The sequence below is a fragment of the Dermacentor silvarum genome, chromosome 5 (genome assembly GCF_013339745.2).
Source record: "Dermacentor silvarum isolate Dsil-2018 chromosome 5, BIME_Dsil_1.4, whole genome shotgun sequence".
NCBI lineage: Eukaryota > Metazoa > Arthropoda > Arachnida > Ixodida > Ixodidae > Dermacentor > Dermacentor silvarum.
The window spans coordinates 84,495,308-84,506,384 of NC_051158.1; positions in this window are offsets into that span (position 1 = coordinate 84,495,308).

Genomic DNA, 11,077 nt, shown 5'->3' on the forward strand with positions numbered 1-11,077 from the left:
CTAGCAGACCAAGTGGGACACTGGCCCGAATTCGATGACAAAAAGCAACGCTGCCAAACACCGGTCTTGCGCAAACAAATCCTCCGTAGGCTGCAGCAGATGCCATATTCCCCTGCGCTTGAATGCGGGAAGCAATTGTTTTATTCAGTTTCATGAAGCAAACTAGTACAACGTGTAGTGGCCAAATCATGCTTCTTAACTTAAACTTGAGAACTGAGGTGTCCGGTCATTTGCAAAATGTACCGTATTTGTCACATCCCAATTTTACTTCTGCTATGCAATCAGTGCAATGACTTGCTTTTGATGGCACATGAATATATATATATATATATATATATATATATGTTTGTGTGTATGTATATACGACTTTCTAATAGTTTGTGCAATAGAGGGCAAGTAATAGATCGCCTCGTTTTATTGACTTCTTACTTTTTTGCTGAAAAGCAGATGCAGATAAAGTTCTGGCAGGTTGAATGGCTGAACTGTTGGTCTGCAACTATAAAGTGACAAATACAACTACCTTTGCTTATTTTAGGTGTGAATGGCGTGGAACCACTGAAAAGCCGGTTAATTGTACGAACTGCAGCGGGGTGCACACGTGAGCTGTAGTTGGAGAGTTAGTCCTATGGGCTGTGCTCTGCGTCCTTTAACTGTCATCATATTCGCGCTGTTTTGTGCACCTTGTAATTACGGACGAGTGTAGTACAGCGCGTCAGAACGTTGACCGCATAAACCATTAACAGATGACTGCAAGTAACGAAGGACCTCAGGGCACACATATCACCGGTTAGGTAACAAGACTGCCAAATGGTGCCTTGTGCAGGAGAGCCACAGGGCCCAACAACCCAGCAGTCAAAGCAAGACCACATAAACAAAAAAGAAGAAAAAGAGAAAGCGCGAGCACGCTCACGAACCCACAGAAGCACCACACACATACACACGCACACAGAAGAGCACGTCGCGCTATCACTCTAATTGAAGGCTGGTCAGAGAACGCTCCCCGGTGCTCTTGAAGGTGCTAAATTGCCGGAAGCGTCTCACGAACTCCAGCGAAACCGTGAAGTCTGCGGAGAGCAAGACCGCAAGAAAAGCTCTTCCAAAGAAGTCAGGAGACGGTACAAGCCAGAGGCAAGGCGAAAATGAGGCAAGCCTGTAAGTCATATTTCTTTGTCCATTTTAGAAAGAATGACGCGCCATCTGCTGACCGCCGGCTTCAGTGACTGCATTGCAAACCTGCAATTAGAATCACTTCTCCGCTTCCGCCTGGTTCAGATGGCGCTGGAGTCGGTCGTCTGGCGCACTAATGGTTCAGGATATATCTGCACGAGGGTTCGCTTTGAGGCATTATTAGAGTCTGACTGTCTCGAACTTGGAGAACTAACGCACGAAGTCAAATGTATAGCGTGAGAATCGTGACTTAGGGCGAGGAAGTAAAGCGTATAACGTGTCCACGTCATCGGGATCAAGTTTCCGAAATTCGACATCGCGCCCTCTCTCTGACAACGCCGCAAACTCGCGCATACAGACACCCCTGTGGTTTGGCACGCACCCTGGTATAGACGACGCCCATTGATCTTGTCATGTTGAGGAGAATCGTAGACAGCCAAGACTGGTTTTCAATTACACGTTCGGAAACAAACCACCGAAGAATGCATATTGTTGCTGCTTGGTAGGTCATTTTCTGTCTCTTTCGAGGTACTTTGTACAGGAACTGTCTTGAAGTAACTGTTTGCGCAGTGGCATACATCATGGTTTTACATGGTACGTTAACACAGGTGCCATAAACGAGCGCGTATACTGTCACCGGTGGGGGGGAACGTGCCGCAAAGTTTGGATGAAAAACACCATTATCTGGCTGTGCAGCAAACTGATAAATTCACAGCTACCTTTCAATATGAAATTGCACATTTTGTCACGTACGCGAGCTCCTCCGGCATGACAAGATAACTAACCTGCGTTTACTTTTGTTTAGACAATTTAGACACCCGGGGTAATTGTATCGAAGCGTTGGAACTCTGAAGTGGGTAGTCCGCTCCAGCGCCTTCTAGTGGGTCATTTTCTTCGGCTCTCGAGCGCGGCTCGTGCTGAGAGTCCGTGCTGCGCTTTTTGGACTGTCGCCCTTGCGCTGATGTAAGTGCCATCCAATGAACACCCTTATAATATATATATATATATATATATGTATATTGCAGCGCTCCAATTCTGACTACACATTTCATAAACATTGCGGAAGTGGAGGGCGTGGTTGGCTGTCACCTCTGCATTGTTCTCACACAGCGATAGCTTACACGAGGCTTTATACTTGCAGCAGAATGTCTTAATAGATTACCTGCCTAAATACAATCAACACTGTACAACTAATTATTGAGCTACTATAGTGCGCGGAATCACTGAATCGAGACGTGTGCTCCTTTCCGTCGCACCAGCACCAAACGCACCTACCCCGCACTTAAATCAGTTTTGCCTCTTGAGGATTCAACTGGCGGCGAGTAATTATTTCACCGGCTATTACTATCCGTGCGAGTGACGTAATCGGTCTGTTTACAGCAGCTAACGAGAGATGATTTATTACCTCTGTACGCCGAAGCGAGCTATCACTTATTAAGCCGAGGATTTGGCTCACGCGCCAGTGGACAACCTAGGACTCTCACGGGACGTTAATGCAAATGAGAGACCGTGCAAAAGAAAAACGAAATCAACGAGACTGCTGGGTTCTCTTTTTCATTGGGGTGCAGGAGGGACCGCGCAGGGAAGGGGTTGCTGGTCGGACGACGTTGCCAAGACGCACACGTAGATGGCACTTGTCTTGTCTGCAGTTCGTAGGTGCGTGGAGAAATATAGAATGGAAGGACAACCGTCCTCTTTTACAATTACGCTGCCAGACTCTAATAATGGCGATAAACATCGTGCACAACGCGGGACCACCCGTATCACAGTGCTTTCGGGAGGAACCGATCTGTTCAACTGCCGAGGGAACGTTAATTGATCGCGGTCCTATATTGCCAGCCAAAGGCGATCCACACGAGAGGCGGAACATACGCTCTCGCAGCCGGTCGTAGGACGGCTGGCCACCTTCCCAGCGTCTTCGACTGCAGTGAGTTTATTCGAAGAGAAGACCACACGACAATTAGGCAACGACTGCGGCGATCTATCGAGGCAATCATTTTATCAGCCGACAGATACGACATTGAAAAATAAATAACATGGGTCTTTTTTTTCTCCTTCACAAGCAGACGACGGGGACAAAATCGGGTTGTGGATGCGAATAGAAAATGACTGCCATTGGGTCATCGCTATTGCCTAGCGGCGGCTGACGGCGACACTTTGTTTACCATGAATATGTGCATGTGAGAAGGATGTAGCTTAGTACACGGGTCATTTCGTTGGCCAAAGTTTGCCAAAAGGCTGACACCTTATGGCGGCTTTCCAATCTCCTAATTAATGGACGTTGCTATTAGCCCCTCGAAAGAAGGTTGTTTCGTTGAATAGTAGTGAAACACAAATAAAAATAGTTTCCAAAAGTGCGTTCGACTATCTGTTGGTTAACTTTTCTAATTTACCAATACTACGTGTACTCAATCAAATTACAAACAATTCATTGGTGGATAGGTTGCCCAAGAATTGCACAGAGATGGATTTGACTCCAGCAACTTCCCGTAAGAGTCGGACACTGTATGCACTATCCCACACAGCACACACCTCGCCGTTCTTCTGATGCTGGTACCTGTATATGTAATTTGTATTGGAAATCGCGTGCTATATTTAAGGAACCTCGGCACACCGCAGTCTTAGTGAAACCTTTGATAATTTTCATAGCTTGATGGTAAGTGGCTAGAAACTCAACCACGGTGCATACTAATTGCGATTTCGAATTCGCTGGCATATCGGTGTAGTAAACCTGCCTGGGAACTTTAGTGTGGCTAAAAAAAAGAAACGCAAGGTTACAAAGTAATAAATGTGCTGACATGCTAAAATATCCTGCTGTATGTTTCTAATTCCTGTTACAAAATACTTCTTCCTATAAAAGTGTTTTATATCATCAAGCCGTATCTTTTCAGAAGGAATCTTGCATCAGATCGCGTCTTGCGCCTTGCTTCGGCGAAAATACTTATGTTCAGTGCTGTTCAAATTTCTCCTTGCCTCCTTGTAGATTCAAAGACAGATTTCCACGTAAGCGAATACATTGGTCGGTGTGAGAACCCCTTTGTAATGCGGTGTACATCATCACTATTAATCATCATCATCATCATCATCATCATCATCATCAGCCTATATTTATGTAGGACGAAGGCCTCTCCCTGCGATCTCTCCAATTACCCCTGTCTTGCGCTTGGTGATTCCAATTTACGCCTGCAAATTTCCTAACTTCATCGCCCCTCCTAGTTTTCTGCCGTCCTCGACCTGGGCCGGTATTTTGTAGCGATGCCTTTCCGAGGCTAATGACTTTTCGCGCTTTTCGCGCTTGGTTAGTGGTCAGAGTGACGGTCCGCTCACGTTATCAACGGGATCAGCCGGCCGTGAGCGGTGGGTGATAAGACTAGTATAGAATAAAGCATAACGCATTGCTACAGAGCACCGGCCCTGCGTTCCCCTTCTCTCAGCACGCGTTCTGTTTATATGGCGTTCACACACTCTTTACAGGGGGTACTTATAGGGTGTAACAGCGGGTGCAAACATTTAAGCATTCATTCAGAGCACTTATGAGTGTAACTCTTTTTATTCATGTTTTATTTTTCTCGCGCATATCCTTACTCTGGGGTGTTCGGGGCATTCATCGGTGCCAAATTGGTGAAAGTGAGGGAGTAAAAACGAAAAACGCCCTTTAAGCACAATCGTTTCGAGTGTGTAAGGAAAAGCAGGCGTGGCGTGTTACTTTGACATGCCAACCTTGAAATCTTGTTTCGCCACCATAAAAATAAAAGCAGTCAGAGGGCTCGTGCGCACGTAAGTAACAAAAGATATTGAAATATTCGTAGCTAATGCTTCTTCCTTTTCGTTTGTTTGTGCTTATTTATTTTGTTTTCTGCTTTTTTACGCTATAGTGAGCGCGCATAAATAATTGCGCGAAATCTGTTTTCCTGCAGGGCGTTACCATGAGGCGTCAAACAGCGCGTAAAAGCACGAGAATAAGTGACGATGAAGAAGTGCTCTCGGTACCGCCGCAGAGAATAACAAAAGTTCTCGGTGCACTTTCTCTAAGTGCAGTTCCTCGACTTCGTAGGCTACTTCGCTTAGTCGAGGCGAGCACCAAGCGAAGCCAAGCCGAATGTAATTTGAAGGCAAGCTGTTCCTCCGCACGCAGCAGGCGGAGAGGAGCCAAGCCAAGGAAGAGAAATTTGACGACGGTGGCCCTTAATAAGGTGAAGCTGCTTGTTTCTTTGCGGCTGTTGCAGACGTCGTGGACGTAATTATACGGGGCTCATTATGCGAACGATCCGCTGATTCGCACAGCACGCGGCGCGTAACTTCGACGCTGCTGCAAAAATCACCGAGACAATTAGCAGGCAGACGTACGGGGACTTGCTGCGAACGAGACCGCAATTAAAGTAAAACAGACACAGCAGAGGAGCAAGCACTCTTCCTCTACCAGCACAACAGATGTGTTGTGCTGCCCCTACTTTACACCTTGTCCCTTTTGTTTTCGCAGAGTTGTGCCCCACAGTTTCTGTGGTACAGTGTCGTGCGGCCAACTGTTCAAGACAACGCATGAGTGTATAGAACGTGCGAATTATTCCACGGGGAAGGTGTGCAATAGTCCGGCTTTGCAGCAAACGACTGTTTCGGTGCGTTGCTGACACCTTTCTTACACACCTGTGTAGTGCGTTGACATAGCATCAGCCAGGACATAGCAGCTAGCAGCGAGAGAGAGAGCCGCACATTTGTGTGTTTCCTATAGCAGAGGACCGCACTGCATACAAGCTTCTAGCTAGCAATAAAGAAAACCACTGGTCACCACAACGCATGTCCTCTGTTGCTTCCTTGTATATCGTCGTTCCTCTTCGCTACTCAAATCGGCCACGAATCCACATTAACTCGGCCACCTACATGTTTCTTCTTGTGCTGTGAATGTCGCCGCGCCTCCTCAGGGCAAGCAGAACAGCCTCCAGACGTGCTTTTGCGCTATAAAATGGTTGAGTTCGTTTTAGTTAAGTGAAGCTAGAGCATCAAAGGCGGGGATAGCGGAAAGCAAGCTCCGAAACATTAATTTTAATCAGCTTACCAATGTAATCATATCAAACTCCAGGCTCCAGAAACCGCAGGCGAGAAAATGCCACCTATTTCCGGTAACCTTTTTTCCAGCCAACGCCACTTGGCTGATGCCGGACAAACAAAGCTGCAGGAAAAAAAAACAGGATTGAATTTAGCCGTTACTCGTAAAAGGCACGTCAAAACGCACGAACCTAAGCGTGCTAACGAGGCAAAGAAACGTCTTCCGCGTTCGTGACAATCGTTACTGATTTTAATGGGTTCGCTCTGACAGGACAGGAACAAGGAAGAGTAATAGCAGATAACGAGCCGACGACAGGCAGATGACAAGCCGACGACACATGAGACATCCTTCAAGAGCGCGGATATTCTGAGTGCAGGACGTCCCAGCCTTCTTCTGTACGGCTGCCGTTACGCCTTGTCGTGTTCACCTCGCACGTAATAGCACTGCTCCTCGCAGGACCACTGACAACGCGCGGAAAGCATACGAATTTGCGCTCGAAACAAGCTGGCAAAAATGATTACGGACGAAAAAGAAGGCGCTATTTATCCCGTGCGAGTCCCTCTCCCCGTAACACCAGCAATTAAGTATCTTCTCTTGCAGGAGGCACATGAAGCATGGCTATCACGTACACACATGCACATAAACACAGAGAAACACAAACACACATATGTACACAAACACGCACACGCGCACCATATATTAGCGCCACAGCGGCAATAAGGGTATTTCTCACACACATGATACACAAAGCATGCGCCATGAAGCCACGACGCGGTGACAATGTAATGGCGGCTCCAGTTTCATAAGTGGCCTCGCGTTCCTTCGTGTAGCTCCAGGCTACGGAAGCTGCGGCATTTGTGCGTACGAACATATTGCGGCCCGCGGAATGATACTTGTTGAGGAGCTTCTCATTTTGGAAGCTCATAGCGGTGATTTGGCCCGAGGTACGCACATTTCACTATAGGGTATTTGGCACGCAATGTACCCGATGTACGCACTACGTCGTTCAGTGGTGAGAAGGGATGGGACGGCTCAATCTTACAACTATAAAAGTCGTACGCCAAAAGGCGGGAAAAAAGCGCGTTAGTAAATTTACAGCTTCTCAACGGCTATTTCAAGCGCGGAACTAACTGTGGCTGAATATATACGTGTTCGGGCGCCTACGTACGAGTTAGCATTTCCTGCCTTCCAAGAACTCGCGCAAATGATGCAAGCGCGAAAAAAGACACGCGCCCATCAATACCGAGTCCATGAGTGCACCAACCCACTTTACTGCCACGTGTCCCATCACATAACATAGTAACCCCAGTCTGAAAGAATGTTTACATACGCAACGCTCAATGTTGCCCTTCGATTAAGCGCCACTGTGCACTGCACTTCGGATTATCGGTGACAAGGCTCAATTCGTACTTCTCCGTTCCGTCAGACGCATAACTCAAAAACAGCCTTTGCACGCGTTAACAACAGAACATAGCGGAGAGATTGAGACGGCCAGGAATGTTTGTGCGGGAACTTCGGTTTTAGGAAACATGCCAACGATACATCGATCTCCGAGGTTTCAGAGAGAAAAAAAATTTCGCGGGAACCATGCTATAACACGCGGGCGGGTAGGTGTATAGAAGCCCTGCGTGACTACAGTAAAGAACGAGCGTTTCCACATGTCCTGGTGCTAAAGATGGCCGACAGGGCGCGATACAAATGCAAGAAATGGTTAAGATCGTGGCCCGCTTTCGCCGGTGGCATCATCAGACCAACAAGTGCCTTTGCGTTGGCCCCAGGGCACGAGTCTCGTTCAGGAAGGAAAGGCTGATTTAAATATAGGTTGCCCACGTCGTATCGGTAGGGAGCCTTGCCATGGCCTTTGAAGAGCGGCGTCTTCAACTTCTCGAGCAAGCACCCGATCCATGCGAGAACGTGCGAGAAGCGTCGTCCGCTCCCGCGCTGCAAGAAAGCGCTTTTAGTTAAGCCTTTGCGGGAGTGTTGAGAATTGAGCAGCAGAGATGAGATGGAAACTGCGCTTGCCCGATATTTACGATGGGCGAAGACGTCAACATAGCATGGTCCGGTTGTCTTTTTTTTTTCTTGTTCTTTTTCTTAATGTATTCCAAGCGAGAGCGCACTCCAGTGAGCGAGAATGGCGGACTAGTTTGAGTGCGGAGACACATCGCTTCGGCACTGCCATACGACGTAAATATATATCCGGATTTCCTTATCCGACAGTGAGGATGTGGGTAATTCAAGCAGTTGTTGTTTTGCAATATCAGGTCTAAACGGGTGCTGAAAGGCTGGCTTGGCTGATAAACGTGCCTTGTATCCCCAGCAGATGAGCGAAGTCCTTAGTGAGCAGACGACAGGATGAACAGTATGTGTGCTTCCGCGCTTGAAGAAGTTATCCCGTGATTGAGCTGCATTCAAACGTGGTGATAAGCGGTGGATAGAGTAGTGATGCTTAGAGTGACAGCCTCCTCGTTGCCGACCTCTCAATGGCAAAAGAAATGGGAATGAGCCACCTATCGTGCTTTCAGCATAGCTCAGCACGATCCCTACGTCGAGGCATAGGTCGCACGTTCAGCCGTCAAGGTACACATCCTGCTCGTCGTGCAGGGCTATCGATGATTGCAGCGACACCTGGCCACTCCGTATTACAATGTAAAGCTTCACCTCAAAATGCTTCTGTCTAAATGCATGGGTAGGGAGAAATCGTTTTGCCCAGCAGCCGCTTCTCTGAATTCCATGATCTGTTGCTTTTAACAGAATAGTTAACACTTGTTACTGTATGAAGCTTATTCTTTGTTTTCACGATCAAATTTACTGAACAAAATCATTGACAACTGAAACAATGAAAAAAAGTCTTAGGAATGAAGTTTAGAACTGTGTAACTCAGCAATAAAAAGGAATATCGTAATTCTGTAAGCTGAACATCTTGAGACATCTAAAGTGGACAAAGTTCGTGTGTTTAACAGAATGTTTTTAAATATACCTCTAATGGGCGAATATGACTTTCGCGAAGCCTTTCAAAACACTGTAACATTTTCAAGTAAGCTGTACACTCGCATATCACATTTGTGTGTTCGAGATGCTCCAACAGATGCTGTTCACAGAACTGCAATATATGTTTTCGCTGTTTGGAATTTTATTGCGTGGGCGCGCTCGTGGGTGCGTGTTCTTAAGAATTTGAAACCATCGTGCTTGAACTTCTCCTAAGGTTACAGATTTTAGAGCTTTTGTTGAAAAATCAGACTTTGGAGACAAATGTGCATCTAGCAGGCTTAGGACTCATCTATTCACTTAAATGCAGCAGGCATCTGCGTTCCACATATATTTGAATACAGAAGCTGGAGTTGGCCCAGAGTTGAAGCATGCAGCTTCTTCAGGGCGTGTGCCTTAACGACAGGCTGTACGCCTATTTGTACGAGCATATTCTGCCTTTGACTTTCTGCTTTTTTTTAAATTTCGCCTGAACACTGTAGGCATATTCATTACAATGTAAAGCAAGAAAGCAATTAGGCAGTAAAATAAATTGGAGGGCGCTTGAGCTTCGCCTTTAAGAGTAGAACGTGATAGAGTTATCGGGACCCGTTCGCATGGCATCGTTCGCATGTGGCAAGTAGGCTTCATTCACTGCGCCACTGAACGTGGGAAAGCCAACTTACAAAGACCAAGCTTACACCGATCCCTCAAGTCGACTTCACTTTTGGGCTGAAATGCACTGCGGGCAAGACGTTTTTCCAGGGGCAATATAAGTGCACGTGGTCTTATATTAAAATATGAAGGCCCTAGCACCTTTCTTTATTATTTTAATAATTGTTTGATATTGCCCCGACGCACGCAGGTCGGGTAGAAATGCCGGAAAAGGGGTTTGTGTTTGAGTTTCCTTGTAGCAGAACTAGGTTTTCTCGTACATTCAAATTACAATCCGACGCCGATTGGTAAACAATCCGACGGCGAATCCGACGCCGAATGGGAAAGTCGTATTTTAGCATTTTTCTGACGGATTTCACTGCGAGAAATTCAATTTTTGTTCACCAAAATCTTGCACCACGTGGAGCGCTGGCGCGGTCGATGTGTAGGATGATTTTTTCCGCCACCTGCGATCACACGCCGGTTGCCGACACCGGATTTTCTGCGACACAGGGCGCTAAACGCTATCGCGTTAATAAACAAAATCATCATTCTTTAAACTTTTAAAAGCTGTTTTCTGTCTGCAAAGGAGCGCGGAAAGTCATTAAAATATCTGATGATGTTTTGGCAGCTTCTGCATTTCAATGTAGAATGCCATAGGGTTTTCTACAATTAATTACCTATAAGGCGGTAACAGTGGCGCAGCTGGGCTGTTGAATGCATGGTAGTCCCGCAAGGGCGGGGCTTCGGCTTGGCATTTTTGTAGCGTTAGCTACACTGGCCTACACTGGCTAGGCCAGTGTAGCTAACGCTACAAAAATGCCAAGCCGAAGCCCGTTTCGCGCAGCACATCAAGAGCCGTGCTGCGCATGCGCAAGGATCAGTGATGGCACACGGCTTGCGCACCGGAGCCACCGGAGCCGGCACCTCTCGCGCACTCCGCCGCCGCCGCGCGCGACTCACCGCCGCCGGTCTGCGCATTCCAGAGGAGTGACGTCGTAGCCGTGGTAGACGCACTGGCGCCGGCGCGCGTTCGCTCGCTGTGCAGTCGCCGTCTGACACTGCGCTGGAGCCGCTGCGCTTCTGACTGGCGCTTGCCAGTGTGGTATAGCCATGGAGAAGGAGAGCTCAAATGCTGCTCAACAGCGCAGAAGAACGGAGAAGCTTGACTCATAAGAATAATCTTAAGAATAAGCTAAGAATAATAAGCTGAACCTTTGCTAACGCTACGTATATCCTGACATA